The sequence below is a fragment of the Oncorhynchus kisutch genome, unplaced genomic scaffold, assembly GCF_002021735.2.
Source record: "Oncorhynchus kisutch isolate 150728-3 unplaced genomic scaffold, Okis_V2 scaffold1808, whole genome shotgun sequence".
Lineage (NCBI taxonomy): Eukaryota > Metazoa > Chordata > Actinopteri > Salmoniformes > Salmonidae > Oncorhynchus > Oncorhynchus kisutch.
In genome coordinates, this window is record NW_022263753.1 from 22684 (window position 1) to 43981 (window position 21298).

General features: G+C 40.6%; 25 non-coding genes across 25 annotated transcripts; all 25 read right to left on the reverse strand.

Annotated features, from left to right (window-relative positions):
• Positions 1 to 460: 460 nt before the first annotated feature.
• trnaa-cgc (transfer RNA alanine (anticodon CGC)) lies at positions 461 to 532 on the reverse strand. Its single transcript has one exon. It is a non-coding gene; the product is annotated as a tRNA-Ala (tRNA).
• A 1377-nt stretch (positions 533 to 1909) lies between these two features.
• trnat-ugu (transfer RNA threonine (anticodon UGU)) lies at positions 1910 to 1981 on the reverse strand. Its single transcript has one exon. It is a non-coding gene; the product is annotated as a tRNA-Thr (tRNA).
• Positions 1982 to 2523: 542 nt separating this feature from the next.
• trnaa-ugc (transfer RNA alanine (anticodon UGC)) lies at positions 2524 to 2595 on the reverse strand. Its single transcript has one exon. It is a non-coding gene; the product is annotated as a tRNA-Ala (tRNA).
• Positions 2596 to 4003: 1408 nt separating this feature from the next.
• On the reverse strand, positions 4004 to 4075 carry trnat-ugu (transfer RNA threonine (anticodon UGU)). Its single transcript has one exon. It is a non-coding gene; the product is annotated as a tRNA-Thr (tRNA).
• Positions 4076 to 4617: 542 nt separating this feature from the next.
• On the reverse strand, positions 4618 to 4689 carry trnaa-ugc (transfer RNA alanine (anticodon UGC)). Its single transcript has one exon. It is a non-coding gene; the product is annotated as a tRNA-Ala (tRNA).
• Positions 4690 to 4864: 175 nt separating this feature from the next.
• On the reverse strand, positions 4865 to 4947 carry trnal-uag (transfer RNA leucine (anticodon UAG)). The gene has a single exon. It is a non-coding gene; the product is annotated as a tRNA-Leu (tRNA).
• An 889-nt stretch (positions 4948 to 5836) lies between these two features.
• On the reverse strand, positions 5837 to 5918 carry trnas-aga (transfer RNA serine (anticodon AGA)). Its single transcript has one exon. It is a non-coding gene; the product is annotated as a tRNA-Ser (tRNA).
• Positions 5919 to 6189: 271 nt separating this feature from the next.
• Positions 6190 to 6272, reverse strand: trnal-cag (transfer RNA leucine (anticodon CAG)). Its single transcript has one exon. It is a non-coding gene; the product is annotated as a tRNA-Leu (tRNA).
• An 880-nt stretch (positions 6273 to 7152) lies between these two features.
• Positions 7153 to 7234, reverse strand: trnas-aga (transfer RNA serine (anticodon AGA)). The gene has a single exon. It is a non-coding gene; the product is annotated as a tRNA-Ser (tRNA).
• Positions 7235 to 8481: 1247 nt separating this feature from the next.
• Positions 8482 to 8563, reverse strand: trnas-aga (transfer RNA serine (anticodon AGA)). Its single transcript has one exon. It is a non-coding gene; the product is annotated as a tRNA-Ser (tRNA).
• A 271-nt stretch (positions 8564 to 8834) lies between these two features.
• trnal-uag (transfer RNA leucine (anticodon UAG)) lies at positions 8835 to 8917 on the reverse strand. Its single transcript has one exon. It is a non-coding gene; the product is annotated as a tRNA-Leu (tRNA).
• Positions 8918 to 9805: 888 nt separating this feature from the next.
• trnas-aga (transfer RNA serine (anticodon AGA)) lies at positions 9806 to 9887 on the reverse strand. Its single transcript has one exon. It is a non-coding gene; the product is annotated as a tRNA-Ser (tRNA).
• Positions 9888 to 10158: 271 nt separating this feature from the next.
• On the reverse strand, positions 10159 to 10241 carry trnal-cag (transfer RNA leucine (anticodon CAG)). Its single transcript has one exon. It is a non-coding gene; the product is annotated as a tRNA-Leu (tRNA).
• An 880-nt stretch (positions 10242 to 11121) lies between these two features.
• trnas-aga (transfer RNA serine (anticodon AGA)) lies at positions 11122 to 11203 on the reverse strand. Its single transcript has one exon. It is a non-coding gene; the product is annotated as a tRNA-Ser (tRNA).
• A 1248-nt stretch (positions 11204 to 12451) lies between these two features.
• Positions 12452 to 12533, reverse strand: trnas-aga (transfer RNA serine (anticodon AGA)). Its single transcript has one exon. It is a non-coding gene; the product is annotated as a tRNA-Ser (tRNA).
• A 1232-nt stretch (positions 12534 to 13765) lies between these two features.
• Positions 13766 to 13847, reverse strand: trnaf-aaa (transfer RNA phenylalanine (anticodon AAA)). Its single transcript has one exon. It is a non-coding gene; the product is annotated as a tRNA-Phe (tRNA).
• A 271-nt stretch (positions 13848 to 14118) lies between these two features.
• Positions 14119 to 14201, reverse strand: trnal-cag (transfer RNA leucine (anticodon CAG)). Its single transcript has one exon. It is a non-coding gene; the product is annotated as a tRNA-Leu (tRNA).
• An 888-nt stretch (positions 14202 to 15089) lies between these two features.
• On the reverse strand, positions 15090 to 15171 carry trnas-aga (transfer RNA serine (anticodon AGA)). The gene has a single exon. It is a non-coding gene; the product is annotated as a tRNA-Ser (tRNA).
• Positions 15172 to 15442: 271 nt separating this feature from the next.
• trnal-cag (transfer RNA leucine (anticodon CAG)) lies at positions 15443 to 15525 on the reverse strand. Its single transcript has one exon. It is a non-coding gene; the product is annotated as a tRNA-Leu (tRNA).
• Positions 15526 to 16414: 889 nt separating this feature from the next.
• trnas-aga (transfer RNA serine (anticodon AGA)) lies at positions 16415 to 16496 on the reverse strand. Its single transcript has one exon. It is a non-coding gene; the product is annotated as a tRNA-Ser (tRNA).
• A 271-nt stretch (positions 16497 to 16767) lies between these two features.
• trnal-cag (transfer RNA leucine (anticodon CAG)) lies at positions 16768 to 16850 on the reverse strand. Its single transcript has one exon. It is a non-coding gene; the product is annotated as a tRNA-Leu (tRNA).
• Positions 16851 to 17738: 888 nt separating this feature from the next.
• On the reverse strand, positions 17739 to 17820 carry trnas-aga (transfer RNA serine (anticodon AGA)). Its single transcript has one exon. It is a non-coding gene; the product is annotated as a tRNA-Ser (tRNA).
• Positions 17821 to 18091: 271 nt separating this feature from the next.
• Positions 18092 to 18174, reverse strand: trnal-cag (transfer RNA leucine (anticodon CAG)). Its single transcript has one exon. It is a non-coding gene; the product is annotated as a tRNA-Leu (tRNA).
• An 888-nt stretch (positions 18175 to 19062) lies between these two features.
• Positions 19063 to 19145, reverse strand: trnas-aga (transfer RNA serine (anticodon AGA)). Its single transcript has one exon. It is a non-coding gene; the product is annotated as a tRNA-Ser (tRNA).
• A 272-nt stretch (positions 19146 to 19417) lies between these two features.
• trnal-cag (transfer RNA leucine (anticodon CAG)) lies at positions 19418 to 19500 on the reverse strand. Its single transcript has one exon. It is a non-coding gene; the product is annotated as a tRNA-Leu (tRNA).
• Positions 19501 to 21298: the final 1798 nt, after the last annotated feature.

The window sequence follows — 21298 nt, forward strand, 5'->3', positions numbered from 1 at the left end:
TTTCCTGTGAGAATTTCAACATTCTGGAAAGTAGGAGTTGTGTAATGTGAATTTGGCACACAAATACTCAGTGGAGAACCTTGGGATTGAACCAAGGACCTCATACTAAAATAGCATGCACTCCCCCTCTGAGCTTCGATCCAATTTTATTTGCAGATAAAATGCAATATTAATACAATGTACTTTTTATATACACCACTCCATTGAAACTACAATGAAATGATAGCAGCAATTCTAAATACAAGCAAGTATGGACAGTCATCTAACCAATGAACTTCAGTTTTTGAAAATGATGCAATTGAAGTTGGCAACCATGCCACTTCTGTTACATAAATGTACGAACAGGGATTGAACACATGTTCTTCAGATTACAAGAGCAAATTATTTAGCACGTCTCTGTTTCCTGCTGAGAATTTCAACATTCTGGAAAGTAGGAGATGGGCCATTGCAAAAATTTTAATGGAGAAGCTGGGGATTGCACCCAGGACCTCATACATGCGAAGAATGCGCTCTACCACTGAGCTACATCCCCTTTCTGTGAAAGAAATGGTTTTTTCTCATTTTTTAAAATTTCACCTATAATTAATCAGGTAAGCTAGTTGAGCACAAGTTTTCATATTCAACTGCGACCTGGCCAAGATAAAGCAAAGCAGCGCAACACAAACAACAACACAGAGTTACAGATGGAATAAACAAGCGTACAGTCAATAACACAATAGAAGAAAAAAAAGAAAGTCTATATACAGTGCGTGCAAATGGAGGTAAGGCAATAAATAGGCCATAGTAGCGAAGTATTTACAATTTAGCAAATTAACACTGGAGTGATAGATGAGCAGATGATGATGTGCAAGTAGAAATACTGGTGTGCAAAGAGCAGAAAGTATATTAAAACAATATGGGGATGAGGTAGGTAGATTGGGTGGGCTATTTACAAATGGGCTTTGTACAGCTGCAGTGATCAGTTAGCTGCTCAGATAGCCGATGTTTAAAGTTAGCAGTGTTGCCAACACCTCAGTAAGGAAAGTAGCTATTGACTGTCCTAAAAGTCGCTAGAAGTTGCTAAATGATGTCATCACCTAATTTGCATAATTGTCCATGTGCATGTAATTGTGATGGACACTGTAGGAGTGAGGGATAACATTGTGGAAGACACAAAAAGTGAGTTAAATGAAAATGTCTGCAATTATTCAGAGGGGTCTGAATACTTGCTAAATACAGCGACTAAGTCGCTAAGTTGGCAACACTGGAACAAATTTTTGCAATTCGTTCCAGTCATTGTCAGCAGAGAACTGGAAGGAAAGGCGGCCAAAGGAGGTGTTGGCTTTGGGGATGACCAGTGAGATATATCTGCTGGAATGCGTGCTACGGGTGGGTGTTGTTATCGTGACCAGTGAGCTGAGATAAGGCGGAGCTTTACCTAGCATAGACTAAAAAGATGACCTGGAACCAGTGGGTCTGGCGACGAATATGTAGCGAGGGCCAGCCGGCTAGAGCATACAGGTCGTAGTGGCTATATCAATACAATTGACCCTTTCTTTACACTGTTCTAATGAAAGTACATTTCCAAAATATCATCTAGCTTCCATAAACGTCGAACAAGGCTTGAACCCAGGATTGAACCCATGTGCTTCAGTTTACAAAAACAGATGACTTAGCACATCTATTTCCTTCTTAAAATGTCAACATTCTGGAAAGTAGAGTTGTGCAAAAAGCTAATTTCACAACTAAATATAGTCATCAGAAAATGTGGGGATTAACTTCAGAGCGCATGCATTTCAAGTATTAGCTCTACCATAGAGGCACATCCCCTTACTATATAATAGCAGGGTTGCCATTTTGAGAAAACTTTTTTTCTCTTCAAAATCCTCCAGTGAAAGAACATTCACATGGTACCAGCTATCTTTTAGTAAGGCACGGATGGGATTTGAACCCATGATCTTCGGTTTACAAGACCGACTCCTTACCACTTGGCCACCGTGCCACTCTATGCTGGAAGATATTTATCAACATTCTGGAAAGTAGTCGTTGTGTAATGTGAATTTGGCACACAAATAACATCTCTGTTTCCTGTGAGAATTTCAACATTCTGGAAAGTAGGAGTTGTGTAATGTGAATTTGGCACACAAATACTCAGTGGAGAACCTTGGGATCGAACCAAGGACCTCATACTAAAATAGCATGCACTCCCCCTCTGAGCTTCGATCCAATTTTATTTGCAGATCAAATGCAATATTAATACAATGTACTTTTTATATACACCACTCCATTGAAACTACAATGAAATGATAGCAGCAATTCTAAATACAAGCAAGTATGGATAGTCATCTAACCCATGAACTTCAGTTTTTGAAAATGATGCAATTGAAGTTGGCAACCATGCCACTTCTGTTACATAAATGTACGAACAGGGATTGAACACCTGTTCTTCAGATTACAAGAGCAAATTATTTAGCACGTCTCTGTTTCCTGCTGAGAATTTCAACATTCTGGAAAGTAGGAGATGGGCCATTGCAAAAATTTTAATGGAGAAGCTGGGGATTGAACCCAGGACCTCATACATGCAAAGCATGCGCTCTACCACTGAGCTACATCCCCTTAATGGGAAAGAAAGTGTTTTTTTCTTATTTTTTTAAATTTCACCTATAATTAATCAGGTAAGCTAGTTGAGAACAAGTTTTCATATTCAACTGCGACCTGGCCAAGATAAAGCAAAGCAGCGCAACACAAACAACAACACAGAGTTACAGATGGAATAAACAAGCGTACAGTCAATAACACAATAGAAGAAAAAAATGAAAGTCTATATACAGTGCGTGCAAATGGAGGTAAGGCAATAAATAGGCCATAGTAGCGAAGTATTTACAATTTAGCAAATTAACACTGGAGTGATAGATGAGCAGATGATGATGTGCAAGTAGAAATACTGGTGTGCAAAGAGCAGAAAGTATATTAAAACAATATGGGGATGAGGTAGGTAGATTGGGTGGGCTATTTACAGATGGGCTTTGTACAGCTGCAGCGATCAGTTAGCTGCTCAGATAGCCAATGTTTAAAGTTAGCAGTGTTGCCAACACCTCAGTAAGGAAAGTAGCTATTGGCTGTCCTAAAAGTCACTAGAAGTTGCTAAATGATGTCATCACCTAATTTGCATAATTGTCCATGTGCATGTAATTGTGATGGACACTGTAGGAGTGAGGAATAACATTGTGTAAGAGACAAAAAGTGAGTAGAATGAAAATGTCTGCAAGTATTCAGAGGGGTCTGAATACTTGCTAAATACAGCGATTAAGTCGCTAAGTTGGCAACACTGAAAGTTAGTGAGGGAAATATGTCTCCAGCTTCAGCGATTTTTGCAATTCGTTCCAGTCATTGTCAGCAGAGAACTGGAAGGAAAGGCGGCCAAAGGAGGTGTTGGCTTTGGGGATGACCAGTGAGATATACCTGCTGGAACGCGTGCTACGGGTGGGTGTTGTTATCGTGACCAGTGAGCTGAGATAAGGCGGAGCTTTACCTAGCATAGACTAAAAAGATGACCTGGAACCAGTGGGTCTGCCGACGAATATGTAGCGAGGGCCAGCCGACTAGAGCATACAGGTCGTAGTGGCCATATCAATACAATTGACCCTTTCTTTACACTGTTCTAATGAAAGTACATTTCCATAATATCATCTAGCTTCCATAAACGTCGAACAAGGCTTGAACCCAGGATTGAACCCCATGTGCTTCAGTTTACAAAAACAGATGACTTAGCACATCTATTTCCTTCTTAAAATGTCAACATTCTGGAAAGTAGAGTTGTGCAAAAGCTAATTTCACAACTAAATATACTCATCAGAAAATTTTGGGATTAACTTCAGAGCGCATGCATTTCAAGTATTAGCTATACCGTAGAGGTACATCCCCTTACTATATAATAGCAGGGTTGCTATTTTGAGAAAACTTTTTTTTTCTTCAAAGTACTCCTGTGAAAGAACCTTCCCATGGTACCAGCTATGTTTTAGTAAGGCACGGATGGGATTTGAACCCATGATCTTTGGTTTACAAGACCGATACCTTACCACTTGGCCACCATGCCACTCTATGCTGGAAGATATTTATCAACATTCTGGAAAGTAGTAGTTGTGTAATGTGAATTTGGCACACAAATAACATCTCTGTTTCCTGTGAGAATTTCAACATTCTGGAAAGTAGGAGTTGTGTAATGTGAATTTGGCACACAAATACTCAGTGGAGAACCTTGGGATTGAACCAAGGACCTCATACTAAAATAGCATGCACTCCCCCTCTGAGCTTCGATCCAATTTTATTTGCAGATCAAATGCAATATTAATACAATGTACTTTTTATATACACCACTCCATTGAAACTACAATGAAATGATAGCAGCAATTCTAAATACAAGCAAGTATGGATAGTCATCTAACCCATGAACTTCAGTTTTTGAAAATGATGCAATTGAAGTTGGCAACCATGCCACTTCTGTTACATAAATGTACGAAGAGGGATTGAACACATGTTCTTCAGATTACAAGAGCAAATTATTTAGCACGTCTCTGTTTCCTGCTGAGAATTTCAACATTCTGGAAAGTAGGAGATGGGCCATTGCAAAAATTTTAATGGAGAAGCTGGGGATTGATCCCAGGACCTCATACATGCAAAGCATGCGCTCTACCACTGAGCTACATCCCCTTTAAAAGTAGAAATAGGCACAGCAACGCAATCGCCACAGAGACCAGTAAATTTATGCACGATACCAACTTGCACTTTCAGAAGGTTTTCATTTGAGAGTGTTTATTATAAATTGTTATTTCATCATCTTATTATTACTGCTAAGCAGCATGACTCCTGAGAGGCACTAAACAACTGTCAGAAGTGGGATTTGAACCCACGACTCCATGGGAGACTGCGACCTAAACGCAGCACCTTAGACCGCTCGGCCATCCTGACTACAGCACAGTACCTGGGTATCGGGTTAAAGAGTATGGGGTAAAAGTAGAAATAGGCACAGCAACGCAATCACCACAGAGACCAGTAAATTTATGCACGATACCGACTTGCACTTTCAATAGTCATTTGTTTATATCAATGAAAAACTCCAGTCATTGATTTAACCTCAATATGGCCTTCAATGGAAAAGAGTAGTAAATCATCATTGAATGAACGCTAAACTGGCCTCAGAATATGGCCATTCTGATATAAATGATAAAATTCCTCAGATAAGACTGAAAAAGTGTCTGTAAATATCAGCAATCATCAGGGTAAGAGTGACAACAGGTCCACATGGGGGAAATCTTAACAAATGGCTTAATGGGTATTTTCAACGCAATCGTGTTATTATTTATTTTTAGGGTTTAACAAGGCAGCTCACCTGTGACCTGTGGCTTGACTTTAGATGTGGCCAGTTCGATTACCCTGCAGACTTTAAGAGTGTCTTCAGAATATGGCCATTTTGACATGAATTTAAAAATGCCTCAGATAGGACCAAAAAAGTGTCTGGAGCTATCCGTCAGGGTAAGAGTGACAACAGGTTTCCACATGTCAAAATGGGGGAAATCTTAGAAAATGGCTTAATGGTTATTCATGAGAATCGTGAGAATCGTGAGTGTATCATGGGATCTCACCTGAAATCTGTGGCTTGACTACAAACCTGTAACCTATGCTACTGTGGCCTATAGAGCTAGAAGGATGGATAACCAGGTGTGTAAAGGTGTGAGGTGGGATCCTATCCCAAATGGACAACTAATCCCTATGTACTTGTCTAGATCTGAGAGGATATGATTGGTATAAGAAACACGACTTAACTTCAACCTCCGGAGGGGTCAAGAAAATTCAATTTTGTTGTCGGCAGGATTCGAGCCTGCGCAGGAAGATCCTAATGGATTTCTAGTCCATCGCCTTAACCACTCGGCCACGACAACAGTCTTGTCAGCAGTGAATGGGCCACCAGGCATAGCCTACAGAAAGTGATAATTATACAACTGAAAGACAATGCAGTAACTCATTAACTCATTATAATGCAATAAAATGAATTGTTCCCCTCATTCATTATTAAGTACAGCTGTTTTCTAATTTCCTTGATCTTTGGTCAGCTCCAGAAGGTTTTCATTTGAGAGTGTTTATTATAAATTGTTATTTCATCATTTTATTATTACTGCTAAGCAGCATGACTCCTGAGAGGTACTAAACAACTGTCAGAAGTGGGATTTGAACCCACGCCTGCATGGGAGACTGCGACCTGAACGCAGCGCCTTAGACCGCTCGGCCATCCTGACTACAGCACAGTACCTGTGTATCGGGTTAAAGAGTATGGGGTAAAAGTAGAAATAGGCACAGCAACGCAATCACCACAGAGACCAGTAAATTTATGCACGATACCGACTTGCACTTTCAATAGTCATTTGTTTTTATCAATGAAAAACTCCAGTCATTGATTTAACCTCAATATGGCCTTCAATGGAAAAGAGTAGTAAATCGTCATTGAATGAACGCTAAACTGGCCTCAGAATATGGCCATTCTGATATAAATGATAAAATTCCTCAGATAAGACCGAAAAAGTGTCTGTAAATATCAGCAATCATCAGGGTAAGAGTGACAACAGGTCCACATGGGGGAAATCTTAACAAATGGCTTAATGGGTATTTTCAACGCAATCGTGTTATTATTTATTTTTAGGGTTTAACAAGGCAGCTCACCTGTGACCTGTGGCTTGACTTTAGATGTGGCCAGTTCGATTACCCTGCAGACTTTAAGAGTGTCTTCAGAATATGGCCATTTTGACATTAATTTAAAAATGCCTCAGATAGGACCAAAAAAGTGTCTGGAGCTATCCGTCAGGGTAAGAGTGACAACAGGTTTCCACATGTCAAAATGGGGGAAATCTTAGAAAATGGCTTAATGGTTATTCATGAGAATCGTGAGTGTATCATGGGATCTCACCTGAAATCTGTGGCTTGACTACAAACCTGTAACCTATGCTACTGTGGCCTATAGAGCTAGAAGGATGGATAACCAGGTGTGTAAAGGTGTGAGGTGGGATCCTATCCCAAATGGACAACTAATCCCTATGTACTTGTGGAGATCTGAGAGGATATGATTGGTATAAGAAACACGACTAAACTTCAACCTCCGGAGGGGTCAAGAAAATTCAATTTCGTTGTCGGCAGGATTCGAACCTGCGCAGGAAGATCCTAATGGATTTCTAGTCCATCGCCTTAACCACTCGGCCACGACAACAGTCTTGTCAGCAGTGAATGGGCCACCAGGCATAGCCTACAGAAAGTGATAATTTTACAACTGAAAGACAATGCAGTAACTCATTAACTCATTATAATGCAATAAAATGAATTGTTCCCCTCATTCATTATTACATACAGCTGTTTTCTAATTTCCTTGATCTTTGGTCAGCTCCAGAAGGTTTTCATTTGAGAGTGTTTATTATAAATTGTTATTTCATCATCTTATTATTACTGCTAAGCAGCATGACTCCTGAGAGGCACTAAACAACTGTCAGAAGTGGGATTTGAACCAACGCCTCCATGGGAGACCGCGACCTGAACGCAGCGCCTTAGACGGCTCGGCCATCCTGACTACAGCACAGTACCTGGGTATGGGGTTAAAGAGTATGGGGTAAAAGTAGAAATAGGCACAGCAACGCAATCACCACAGAGACCAGTAAATGTATGCACGATACCGACTTGCACTTTCAATAGTCATTTGTTTTTATCAATGAAAACTCCAGTCATTGATTTAACCTCAATATGGCCTTCAATGGAAAAGAGTAGTAAATCGTCATTGAATGAACGCTAAACTGGCCTCTGAATATGGCCATTCTGATATAAATGATAAAATTCCTCAGATAAGACCGAAAAAGTGTCTGTAAATATCAGCAATCATCAGGGTAAGAGTGACAACAGGTCCACATGGGGGAAATCTTAACAAATGGCTTAATGGGTATTTTCAACGCAATCGTGTTATTATTTATTTTTAGGGTTTAACAAGGCAGCTCACCTGTGACCTGTGGCTTGACTTTAGATGTGGCCAGTTCGATTACCCTGCAGACTTTAAGAGTGTCTTCAGAATATGGCCATTTTGACATGAATTTAAAAATGCCTCAAATAGGACCAAAAAAGTGTCTGGAGCTATCCGTCAGGGTAAGAGTGACAACAGGTTTCCACATGTCAAAATGGGGGAAATCTTAGAAAATGGCTTAATGGTTATTCATGAGAATCGTGTTGTTGTATTGTTGAGTGTATCATGGGATCTCACCTGAAATCTGTGGCTTGACTACAAACCTGTAACCTATGCTACTGTGGCCTATAGAGCTAGTAGGATGGATAACCAGGTGTGTAAAGGTGTGAGGTGGGATCCTATCCCAAATGGACAACTAATCCCTATGTACTTGTGGAGATCTGAGAGGATATGATTGGTATAAGAAACACGACTAAACTTCAACCTCCGGAGGGGTCAAGAAAATTCAATTTCGTTGTCGGCAGGATTCGAACCTGCGCAGGAAGATCCTAATGGATTTCTAGTCCATCGCCTTGACCACTCGGCCACGACAACAGTCTTGTCAGCAGTGAATGGGCCACCAGGCATAGCCTACAGAAAGTGATAATTTTACAACTGAAAGACAATGCAGTAACTCATTAACTCATTATAATGCAATAAAATGAATTGTTCCCCTCATTCATTATTAAGTACAGCTGTTTTCTAATTTCCTTGATCTTTGGTCAGCTCCAGAAGGTTTTCATTTGAGAGTGTTTATTATAAATTGTTATTTCATCATCTTATTATTACTGCTAAGCAGCATGACTCCTGAGAGGCACTAAACAACTGTCAGAAGTGGGATTTGAACCCACGACTCCATGGGAGACTGCGACCTAAACGCAGCACCTTAGACCGCTCGGCCATCCTGACTACAGCACAGTACCTGGGTATCGGGTTAAAGAGTATGGGGTAAAAGTAGAAATAGGCACAGCAACGCAATCACCACAGAGACCAGTAAATTTATGCACGATACCGACTTGCACTTTCAATAGTCATTTGTTTATATCAATGAAAACTCCAGTCATTGATTTAACCTCAATATGGCCTTCAATGGAAAAGAGTAGTAAATCATCATTGAATGAACGCTAAACTGGCCTCAGAATATGGCCATTCTGATATAAATGATAAAATTCCTCAGATAAGACTGAAAAAGTGTCTGTAAATATCAGCAATCATCAGGGTAAGAGTGACAACAGGTCCACATGGGGGAAATCTTAACAAATGGCTTAATGGGTATTTTCAACGCAATCGTGTTATTATTTATTTTTAGGGTTTAACAAGGCAGCTCACCTGTGACCTGTGGCTTGACTTTAGATGTGGCCAGTTCGATTACCCTGCAGACTTTAAGAGTGTCTTCAGAATATGGCCATTTTGACATGAATTTAAAAATGCCTCAGATAGGACCAAAAAAGTGTCTGGAGCTATCCGTCAGGGTAAGAGTGACAACAGGTTTCCACATGTCAAAATGGGGGAAATCTTAGAAAATGGCTTAATGGTTATTCATGAGAATCGTGAGAATCGTGAGTGTATCATGGGATCTCACCTGAAATCTGTGGCTTGACTACAAACCTGTAACCTATGCTACTGTGGCCTATAGAGCTAGAAGGATGGATAACCAGGTGTGTAAAGGTGTGAGGTGGGATCCTATCCCAAATGGACAACTAATCCCTATGTACTTGTCTAGATCTGAGAGGATATGATTGGTATAAGAAACACGACTTAACTTCAACCTCCGGAGGGGTCAAGAAAATTCAATTTTGTTGTCGGCAGGATTCGAGCCTGCGCAGGAAGATCCTAATGGATTTCTAGTCCATCGCCTTAACCACTCGGCCACGACAACAGTCTTGTCAGCAGTGAATGGGCCACCAGGCATAGCCTACAGAAAGTGATAATTATACAACTGAAAGACAATGCAGTAACTCATTAACTCATTATAATGCAATAAAATGAATTGTTCCCCTCATTCATTATTAAGTACAGCTGTTTTCTAATTTCCTTGATCTTTGGTCAGCTCCAGAAGGTTTTCATTTGAGAGTGTTTATTATAAATTGTTATTTCATCATTTTATTATTACTGCTAAGCAGCATGACTCCTGAGAGGTACTAAACAACTGTCAGAAGTGGGATTTGAACCCACGCCTGCATGGGAGACTGCGACCTGAACGCAGCGCCTTAGACCGCTCGGCCATCCTGACTACAGCACAGTACCTGTGTATCGGGTTAAAGAGTATGGGGTAAAAGTAGAAATAGGCACAGCAACGCAATCACCACAGAGACCAGTAAATTTATGCACGATACCGACTTGCACTTTCAATAGTCATTTGTTTTTATCAATGAAAAACTCCAGTCATTGATTTAACCTCAATATGGCCTTCAATGGAAAAGAGTAGTAAATCGTCATTGAATGAACGCTAAACTGGCCTCAGAATATGGCCATTCTGATATAAATGATAAAATTCCTCAGATAAGACCGAAAAAGTGTCTGTAAATATCAGCAATCATCAGGGTAAGAGTGACAACAGGTCCACATGGGGGAAATCTTAACAAATGGCTTAATGGGTATTTTCAACGCAATCGTGTTATTATTTATTTTTAGGGTTTAACAAGGCAGCTCACCTGTGACCTGTGGCTTGACTTTAGATGTGGCCAGTTCGATTACCCTGCAGACTTTAAGAGTGTCTTCAGAATATGGCCATTTTGACATTAATTTAAAAATGCCTCAGATAGGACCAAAAAAGTGTCTGGAGCTATCCGTCAGGGTAAGAGTGACAACAGGTTTCCACATGTCAAAATGGGGGAAATCTTAGAAAATGGCTTAATGGTTATTCATGAGAATCGTGAGTGTATCATGGGATCTCACCTGAAATCTGTGGCTTGACTACAAACCTGTAACCTATGCTACTGTGGCCTATAGAGCTAGAAGGATGGATAACCAGGTGTGTAAAGGTGTGAGGTGGGATCCTATCCCAAATGGACAACTAATCCCTATGTACTTGTGGAGATCTGAGAGGATATGATTGGTATAAGAAACACGACTAAACTTCAACCTCCGGAGGGGTCAAGAAAATTCAATTTCGTTGTCGGCAGGATTCGAACCTGCGCAGGAAGATCCTAATGGATTTCTAGTCCATCGCCTTAACCACTCGGCCACGACAACAGTCTTGTCAGCAGTGAATGGGCCACCAGGCATAGCCTACAGAAAGTGATAATTTTACAACTGAAAGACAATGCAGTAACTCATTAACTCATTATAATGCAATAAAATGAATTGTTCCCCTCATTCATTATTACATACAGCTGTTTTCTAATTTCCTTGATCTTTGGTCAGCTCCAGAAGGTTTTCATTTGAGAGTGTTTATTATAAATTGTTATTTCATCATCTTATTATTACTGCTAAGCAGCATGACTCCTGAGAGGCACTAAACAACTGTCAGAAGTGGGATTTGAACCAACGCCTCCATGGGAGACCGCGACCTGAACGCAGCGCCTTAGACGGCTCGGCCATCCTGACTACAGCACAGTACCTGGGTATGGGGTTAAAGAGTATGGGGTAAAAGTAGAAATAGGCACAGCAACGCAATCACCACAGAGACCAGTAAATGTATGCACGATACCGACTTGCACTTTCAATAGTCATTTGTTTTTATCAATGAAAACTCCAGTCATTGATTTAACCTCAATATGGCCTTCAATGGAAAAGAGTAGTAAATCGTCATTGAATGAACGCTAAACTGGCCTCTGAATATGGCCATTCTGATATAAATGATAAAATTCCTCAGATAAGACCGAAAAAAGTGTCTGTAAATATCAGCAATCATCAGGGTAAGAGTGACAACAGGTCCACATGGGGGAAATCTTAACAAATGGCTTAATGGGTATTTTCAACGCAATCGTGTTATTATTTATTTTTAGGGTTTAACAAGGCAGCTCACCTGTGACCTGTGGCTTGACTTTAGATGTGGCCAGTTCGATTACCCTGCAGACTTTAAGAGTGTCTTCAGAATATGGCCATTTTGACATGAATTTAAAAATGCCTCAAATAGGACCAAAAAAGTGTCTGGAGCTATCCGTCAGGGTAAGAGTGACAACAGGTTTCCACATGTCAAAATGGGGGAAATCTTAGAAAATGGCTTAATGGTTATTCATGAGAATCGTGTTGTTGTATTGTTGAGTGTATCATGGGATCTCACCTGAAATCTGTGGCTTGACTACAAACCTGTAACCTATGCTACTGTGGCCTATAGAGCTAGTAGGATGGATAACCAGGTGTGTAAAGGTGTGAGGTGGGATCCTATCCCAAATGGACAACTAATCCCTATGTACTTGTGGAGATCTGAGAGGATATGATTGGTATAAGAAACACGACTAAACTTCAACCTCCGGAGGGGTCAAGAAAATTCAATTTCGTTGTCGGCAGGATTCGAACCTGCGCAGGAAGATCCTAATGGATTTCTAGTCCATCGCCTTGACCACTCGGCCACGACAACAGTCTTGTCAGCAGTGAATGGGCCACCAGGCATAGCCTACAGAAAGTGATAATTTTACAACTGAAAGACAATGCAGTAACTCATTAACTCATTATAATGCAATAAAATGAATTGTTCCCCTCATTCATTATTAAGTACAGCTGTTTTCTAATTTCCTTGATCTTTGGTCAGCTCCAGAAGGTTTTCATTTGAGAGTGTTTATTATAAATTGTTATTTCATCATTTATTATTACTGCTAAGCAGCATGACTCCTGAGAGGTACTAAACAACTGTCAGAAGTGGGATTTGAACCCACGCCTCCATGGGAGACTGGGACATGAACGCAGCGCCTTAGACCGCTCGGCCATCCTGACTACAGCACACTACCTGTGTATCGGGTTAAAGAGTATGGGGTAAAAGTAGAAATAGGCACAGCAACGCAATCACCACAGAGACCAGTAAATGTATGCACGATACCGACTTGCACTTTCAATAGTCATTTGTTTTTATCAATGAAAACTCCAGTCATTGATTTAACCTCAATATGGCCTTCAATGGAAAAGAGTAGTAAATCGTCATTGAATGAACGCTAAACTGGCCTCTGAATATGGCCATTCTGATATAAATGATAAAATTCCTCAGATAAGACCGAAAAAGTGTCTGTAAATATCAGCAATCATCAGGGTAAGAGTGACAACAGGTCCACATGGGGGAAATCTTAACAAATGGCTTAATGGGTATTTTCAACGCAATCGTGTTATTATTTATTTTTAGGGTTTAACAAGGCAGCTCACCTGTGACCTGTGGCTTGACTTTAGATGTGGCGAGTTCGATTACCCTGCAGACTTTAAGAGTGTCTTCAGAATATGGCCATTTTGACATGAATTTAAAAATGCCTCAAATAGGACCAAAAAAGTGTCTGGAGCTATCCGTCAGGGTAAGAGTGACAACAGGTTTCCACATGTCAAAATGGGGGAAATCTTAGAAAATGGCTTAATGGTTATTCATGAGAATCGTGAGTGTATCATGGGATCTCACCTGAAATCTGTGGCTTGACTACAAACCTGTAACCTATGCTACTGTGGCCTATAGAGCTAGAAGGATAGATAACCAGGTGTGTAAAGGTGTGAGGTGGGATCCTATCCCAAATGGACAACTAATCCCTATGTACTTGTGGAGATCTGAGAGGATATGATTGGTATAAGAAACACGACTAAACTTCAACCTCCGGGGGGGTCAAGAAAATTCAATTTCGTTGTCGGCAGGATTCGAACCTGCGCAGGAAGATCCTAATGGATTTTTAGTCCATCGCCTTAACCACTCGGCCACGACAACAGTCTTGTCAGCAGTGAATGGGCCACCAGGCATAGCCTACAGAAAGTGATAATTTTACAACTGAAAGACAATGCAGTAACTCATTAACTCATTATAATGCAATAAAATGAATTGTTCCCCTCATTCATTATTACATACAGCTGTTTTCTAATTTCCTTGATCTTTGGTCAGCTCCAGAAGGTTTTCATTTGAGAGTGTTTATTATAAATTGTTATTTCATCATCTTATTATTACTGCTAAGCAGCATGACTCCTGAGAGGCACTAAACAACTGTCAGAAGTGGGATTTGAACCAACGCCTCCATGGGAGACCGCAACCTGAACGCAGCGCCTTAGACCGCTCGGCCATCCTGACTACAGCACAGTACCTGGGTATCGGGTTAAAGAGTATGGGGTAAAAGTAGAAATAGGCACAGCAACGCAATCACCACAGAGACCAGTAAATGTATGCACGATACCGACTTGCACTTTCAATAGTCATTTGTTTTTATCAATGAAAACTCCAGTCATTGATTTAACCTCAATATGGCCTTCAATGGAAAAGAGTAGTAAATCGTCATTGAATGAACGCTAAACTGGCCTCTGAATATGGCCATTCTGATATAAATGATAAAATTCCTCAGATAAGACCGAAAAAGTGTCTGTAAATATCAGCAATCATCAGGGTAAGAGTGACAACAGGTCCACATGGGGGAAATCTTAACAAATGGCTTAATGGGTATTTTCAACGCAATCGTGTTATTATTTATTTTTAGGGTTTAACAAGGCAGCTCACCTGTGACCTGTGGCTTGACTTTAGATGTGGCCAGTTCGATTACCCTGCAGACTTTAAGAGTGTCTTCAGAATATGGCCATTTTGACATGAATTTAAAAATGCCTCAAATAGGACCAAAAAAGTGTCTGGAGCTATCCGTCAGGGTAAGAGTGACAACAGGTTTCCACATGTCAAAATGGGGGAAATCTTAGAAAATGGCTTAATGGTTATGCATGAGAATCGTGAGAATCGTGAGTGTATCATGGGATCTCACCTGAAATCTGTGGCTTGACTACAAACCTGTAACCTATGCTACTGTGGCCTATAGAGCTAGAAGGATGGATAACCAGGTGTGTAAAGGTGTGAGGTGGGATCCTATCCCAAATGGACAACTAATCCCTATGTACTTGTGGAGATCTGAGAGGATATGATTGGTATAAGAAACACGACTAAACTTCAACCTCCGGGGGGGTCAATAAAATTCAATTTCGTTGTCGGCAGGATTCGAACCTGCGCAGGAAGATCCTAATGGATTTCTAGTACATCGCCTTAACCACTCGGCCACGACAACAGTCTTGTCAGCAGTGAATGGGCCACCAGGCATAGCCTACAGAAAGTGATAATTTTACAACTGAAAGACAATGCAGTAACTCATTAACTCATTATAATGCAATAAAATGAATTGTTCCCCTCATTCATTATTAAGTACAGCTGTTTTCTAATTTCCTTGATCTTTGGTCAGCTCCAGAAGGTTTTCATTTGAGAGTGTTTATTATAAATTGTTATTTCATTATCTTATTATTACTGCTTTGCAGCATGACTCCTGAGAGGCACTAAACAACTGTCAGAAGTGGGATTTGAACACACGCCTCCATGGGAGACTGCGACCTGAACACAGCGCCTTAGACCGCTCGGCTATCCTGACTATAGCACAGTACCTGGGTATCGGGTTAAAGAGTATGGGGTAAAAGTAGAAATAGGCACAGCAACGCAATCACCACAGAGACCAGTAAATGTATGCACAATACCGACTTGCACTTTCAATAGTCATTTGTTTTTATCAATGAAAAACTCCAGTCATTGATTTAACCTCAATATGGCCTTCAATGGAAAAGAGTAGTAAATCGTCATTGAATGAACGCTAAACTGGCCTCTGAATATGGCCATTCTGATATAAATGATAAAATTCCTCAGATAAGACCGAAAAAGTGTCTGTAAATATCAGCAATCATCAGGGTAAGAGTGACAACAGGTCCACATGGGGGAAATCTTAACAAATGGCTTAATGGGTATTTTCAACGCAATCGTGTTATTATTTATTTTTAGGGTTTAACAAGGCAGCTCACCTGTGACCTGTGGCTTGACTTTAGATGTGGCCAGTTCGATTACCCTGCAGACTTTAAGAGTGTCTTCAGAATATGGCCATTTTGACATTAATTTAAAAATGCCTCAGATAGGACCAAAAAAGTGTCTGGAGCCATCCGTCAGGGTAAGAGTGACAACAGGTTTCCACATGTCAAAATGGGGGAAATCTTAGAAAATGGCTTAATGGTTATGCATGAGAATCGTGAGAATCGTGAGTGTATCATGGGATCTCACCTGAAATCTGTGGCTTGACTACAAACCTGTAACCTATGCTACTGTGGCCTATAGAGCTAGAAGGATGGATAACCAGGTGTGTAAAGGTGTGAGGTGGGATCCTATCCCAAATGGACAACTAATCCCTATGTACTTGTGGAGATCTGAGAGGATATGATTGGTATAAGAAACACGACTAAACTTCAACCTCCGGAGGGGTCAAGAAAATTCAATTTCGTTGTCGGCAGGATTCGAACCTGCGCAGGAAGATCCTAATGGATTTCTAGTCCATTGCCTTAACCACTCGGCCACGACAACAGTCTTGTCAGCAGTGAATGGGCCACCAGGCATAGCCTACAGAAAGTGATCATTTTACAACTGAAAGACAATGCAGTAACTCATTAACTCATTATAATGCAATAAAATGAATTGTTCCCCTCATTCATTATTAAGTAAAGATGTTTTCTAATTTCCTTGATCTTTGGTCAGCTCCAGAAGGTTTTCATTTGAGAGTGTTTATTATAAATTGTTATTTCATTATCTTATTATTACTGCTAAGCAGCATGACTCCTGAGAGGCACTAAACAACTGTCAGAAGTGGGATTTGAACACACGCCTCCATGGGAGACTGCGACCTGAACACAGCGCCTTAGACCGCTCGGCCATCCTGACTACAGCACAGTACCTGGGTATCGGGTTAAAGAGTATGGGGTAAAAGTAGAAATAGGCACAGCAACGCAATCACCACAGAGACCAGTAAATGTATGCACGATACCGACTTGCACTTTCAATAGTCATTTGTTTTTATCAATGAAAAACTCCAGTCATTGATTTAACCTCAATATGGCCTTCAATGGAAAAGAGTAGTAAATCGTCATTGAATGAACGCTAAACTGGCCTCTGAATATGGCCATTCTGATATAAATGATAAAATTCCTCAGATAAGACCGAAAAAGTGTCTGTAAATATCAGCAATCATCAGGGTAAGAGTGACAACAGGTCCACATGGGGGAAATCTTAACAAATGGCTTAATGGGTATTTTCAACGCAATCGTGTTATTATTTATTTTTAGGGTTTAACAAGGCAGCTCACCTGTGACCTGTGGCTTGACTTTAGATGTGGCCAGTTCGATTACCCTGCAGACTTTAAGAGTGTCTTCAGAATATGGCCATTTTGACATGAATTTAAAAATGCCTCAGATAGGACCAAAAAAGTGTCTGGAGCTATCCGTCAGGGTAAGAGTGACAACAGGTTTCCACATGTCAAAATGGGGGAAATCTTAGAAAATGGCTTAATGGTTATGCATGAGAATCGTGAGAATCGTGAGTGTATCATGGGATCTCACCTGAAATCTGTGGCTTGACTACAAACCTGTAACCTATGCTACTGTGGCCTATAGAGCTAGAAGGATGGATAACCAGGTGTGTAAAGGTGTGAGGTGGGATCCTATCCCAAATGGACAACTAATCCCTATGTACTTGTGGAGATCTGAGAGGATATGATTGGTATAAGAAACACGACTAAACTTCAACCTCCGGGGGGTCAATAAAATTCAATTTCGTTGTCGGCAGGATTCGAACCTGCGCAGGAAGATCCTAATGGATTTCTAGTACATCGCCTTAACCACTCGGCCACGACAACAGTCTTGTCAGCAGTGAATGGGCCACCAGGCATAGCCTACAGAAAGTGATAATTTTACAACTGAAAGACAATGCAGTAACTCATTAACTCATTATAATGCAATAAAATGAATTGTTCCCCTCATTCATTATTAAGTACAGCTGTTTTCTAATTTCCTTGATCTTTGGTCAGCTCCAGAAGGTTTTCATTTGAGAGTGTTTATTATAAATTGTTATTTCATTATCTTATTATTACTGCTTTGCAGCATGACTCCTGAGAGGCACTAAACAACTGTCAGAAGTGGGATTTGAACACACGCCTCCATGGGAGACTGCGACCTGAACACAGCGCCTTAGACCGCTCGGCTATCCTGACTATAGCACAGTACCTGGGTATCGGGTTAAAGAGTATGGGGTAAAAGTAGAAATAGGCACAGCAACGCAATCACCACAGAGACCAGTAAATGTATGCACAATACCGACTTGCACTTTCAATAGTCATTTGTTTTTATCAATGAAAAACTCCAGTCATTGATTTAACCTCAATATGGCCTTCAATGGAAAAGAGTAGTAAATCGTCATTGAATGAACGCTAAACTGGCCTCTGAATATGGCCATTCTGATATAAATGATAAAATTCCTCAGATAAGACCGAAAAAGTGTCTGTAAATATCAGCAATCATCAGGGTAAGAGTGACAACAGGTCCACATGGGGGAAATCTTAACAAATGGCTTAATGGGTATTTTCAACGCAATCGTGTTATTATTTATTTTTAGGGTTTAACAAGGCAGCTCACCTGTGACCTGTGGCTTGACTTTAGATGTGGCCAGTTCGATTACCCTGCAGACTTTAAGAGTGTCTTCAGAATATGGCCATTTTGACATTAATTTAAAAATGCCTCAGATAGGACCAAAAAAGTGTCTGGAGCCATCCGTCAGGGTAAGAGTGACAACAGGTTTCCACATGTCAAAATGGGGGAAATCTTAGAAAATGGCTTAATGGTTATGCATGAGAATCGTGAGAATCGTGAGTGTATCATGGGATCTCACCTGAAATCTGTGGCTTGACTACAAACCTGTAACCTATGCTACTGTGGCCTATAGAGCTAGAAGGATGGATAACCAGGTGTGTAAAGGTGTGAGGTGGGATCCTATCCCAAATGGACAACTAATCCCTATGTACTTGTGGAGATCTGAGAGGATATGATTGGTATAAGAAACACGACTAAACTTCAACCTCCGGAGGGGTCAAGAAATTCAATTTCGTTGTCGGCAGGATTCGAACCTGCGCAGGAAGATCCTAAGGGATTTCTAGTCCATTGCCTTAACCACTCGGCCACAGACAACAGTCTTGTCAGCAGTGAATGGGCCACCAGGCATAGCCTACAGAAAGTGATCATTTACAACTGAAAGACAATGCAGTAGTAACTCATTAACTCATTATAATGCAATAAAATGAATTGTTCCCCTCATTCATTATTAAGTAAAGATGTTTCTAATTTCCTTGATCTTTGGTCAGCTCCAGAAGGTTTCATTTGAGAGTGTTTATTATAAATTGTTATTTCATTATCTTATTATTACTGCTAAGCAGCATGACTCCTGAGAGGCTACTAAACAACTGTCAGAAGTGGGATTTGAACACACGCCTCCATGGGAGACTGCGACCTGAACACAGCGCCTTAGACCGCTCGGCCATCCTGACTACAGCACAGTACCTGGGTATCGGGTTATAAGAGTATGGGGTAAAAGTAGAAATAGGCACAGCAACGCAATCACCACAGAGACCAGTAATGTATGCACGATACCGACTTGCACTTTCAATAGTCATTTGTTTTTATCAATGAAAAACTCCAGTCATTGATTTAACCTCAATATGGCCTTCAATGGAAAAGAGTAGTAAATCGTCATTGAATGAACGCTAAACTGGCCTCAGAATATGGCCATTCTGATATAAACGATAAAATTCCTCAGATAAGACCGAAAAAGTGTCTGTAAATATCAGCAATCATCAGGGTAAGAGTGACAACAGGTCCACATGGGGGAAATCTTAACAAATGGCTTAATGGGTATTTTCAACGCAATCGTGTTATTATTTATTTTTAGGGTTTAACAAGGCAGCTCACCTGTGACCTGTGGCTTGACTTTAGATGTGGCCAGTTCGATTCCCCTGCAGACTTTAAGAGTGTCTTCAGAATATGGCCATTTTGACATGAATTTAAAAATGCCTCAGATAGGACCAAAAAAGTGTCTGGAGCTATCCGTCAGGGTAAGAGTGACAACAGGTTTCCACATGTCAAAATGGGGGAAATCTTAGAAAATGGCTTAATGGTTATGCATGAGAATCGTGAGAATCGTGAGTGTATCATGGGATCTCACCTGAAATCTGTGGCTTGACCACAAACCTGTAACCTATGCTACTGTGGCCTATAGAGCTAGAAGGATGGATAACCAGGTGTGTAAAGGTGTGAGGTGGGATCCTATCCCAAATGGACAACTAATCCCTATGTACTTGTGGAGATCTGAGAGGATATGATTGGTATAAGAAACACGACTAACTTCAACTCCGGGGGGGTCAATAAAATTCAATTTCGTTGTCGGCAGGATTCGAACCTGCGCAGGAAGATCCTAATGGATTCTAGTACATCGCCTTAAACCACTCGGCCACGACAACAAGTCTTGTCAGCAGTGAATGGGCCACCAGGCATAGCCTACAGAAAGTGATAATTTTACAACTGAAGACAATGCCGTAACTCATTAACTCATTATAATGCAATAAAATGAATTGTTCCCCTCATTCAGTTATTAAGTACAGCTGTTTTCTAATTTCCTTGATCTTTGGTCAGCTCCAGAAGGTTTTCATTTGAGAGTGTTTATTATAAATTGTTATTTCATTATCTTATTATTACTGCTTTTGCAGCATGACTCCTGAGAGGCACTAAAACAACTGTCAGAATGGGATTTGAACACCACGCCTCCATGGGAGACTGCGACCTGAACACAGCGCCTTAGACCGCTCGGCTCCTGACTACAGCACAGTACCTGGGTATCGGGTTAAAGAGTATGGGGTAAAAGTAGAAATAGGACAGCAACGCAATCACCACAGAGACCAGTAAATGTATGCACGATACCGACTTGCACTTTCAATAGTCATTTGTTTTTATCAATGAAAAACTCCAGTCATTGATTTAACCTCAATATGGCTTCAATGGAAAAGAGTAGTAAATCGTCATTGAATGAACGCTAAACTGGCCTCAGAATATGGCCTTCTGATATAAATGATAAATTCCTAGATAAGACCGAAAAAGTTCTGTAATATCAGCAATCATCAGGGTAAGAGTGACAACAGGTCCACATGGGAAATCTTAACAATGGCTTAATGGGTATTTTCAACGCAATCGTGTTATTATTTATTTTTAGGGTTTAACAAGCAGCTCACCTGTGACCTGTGGCTTGACTTTAGATGTGGCCAGTTCGATTACCCTGCAGACTTTAAGAGTGTC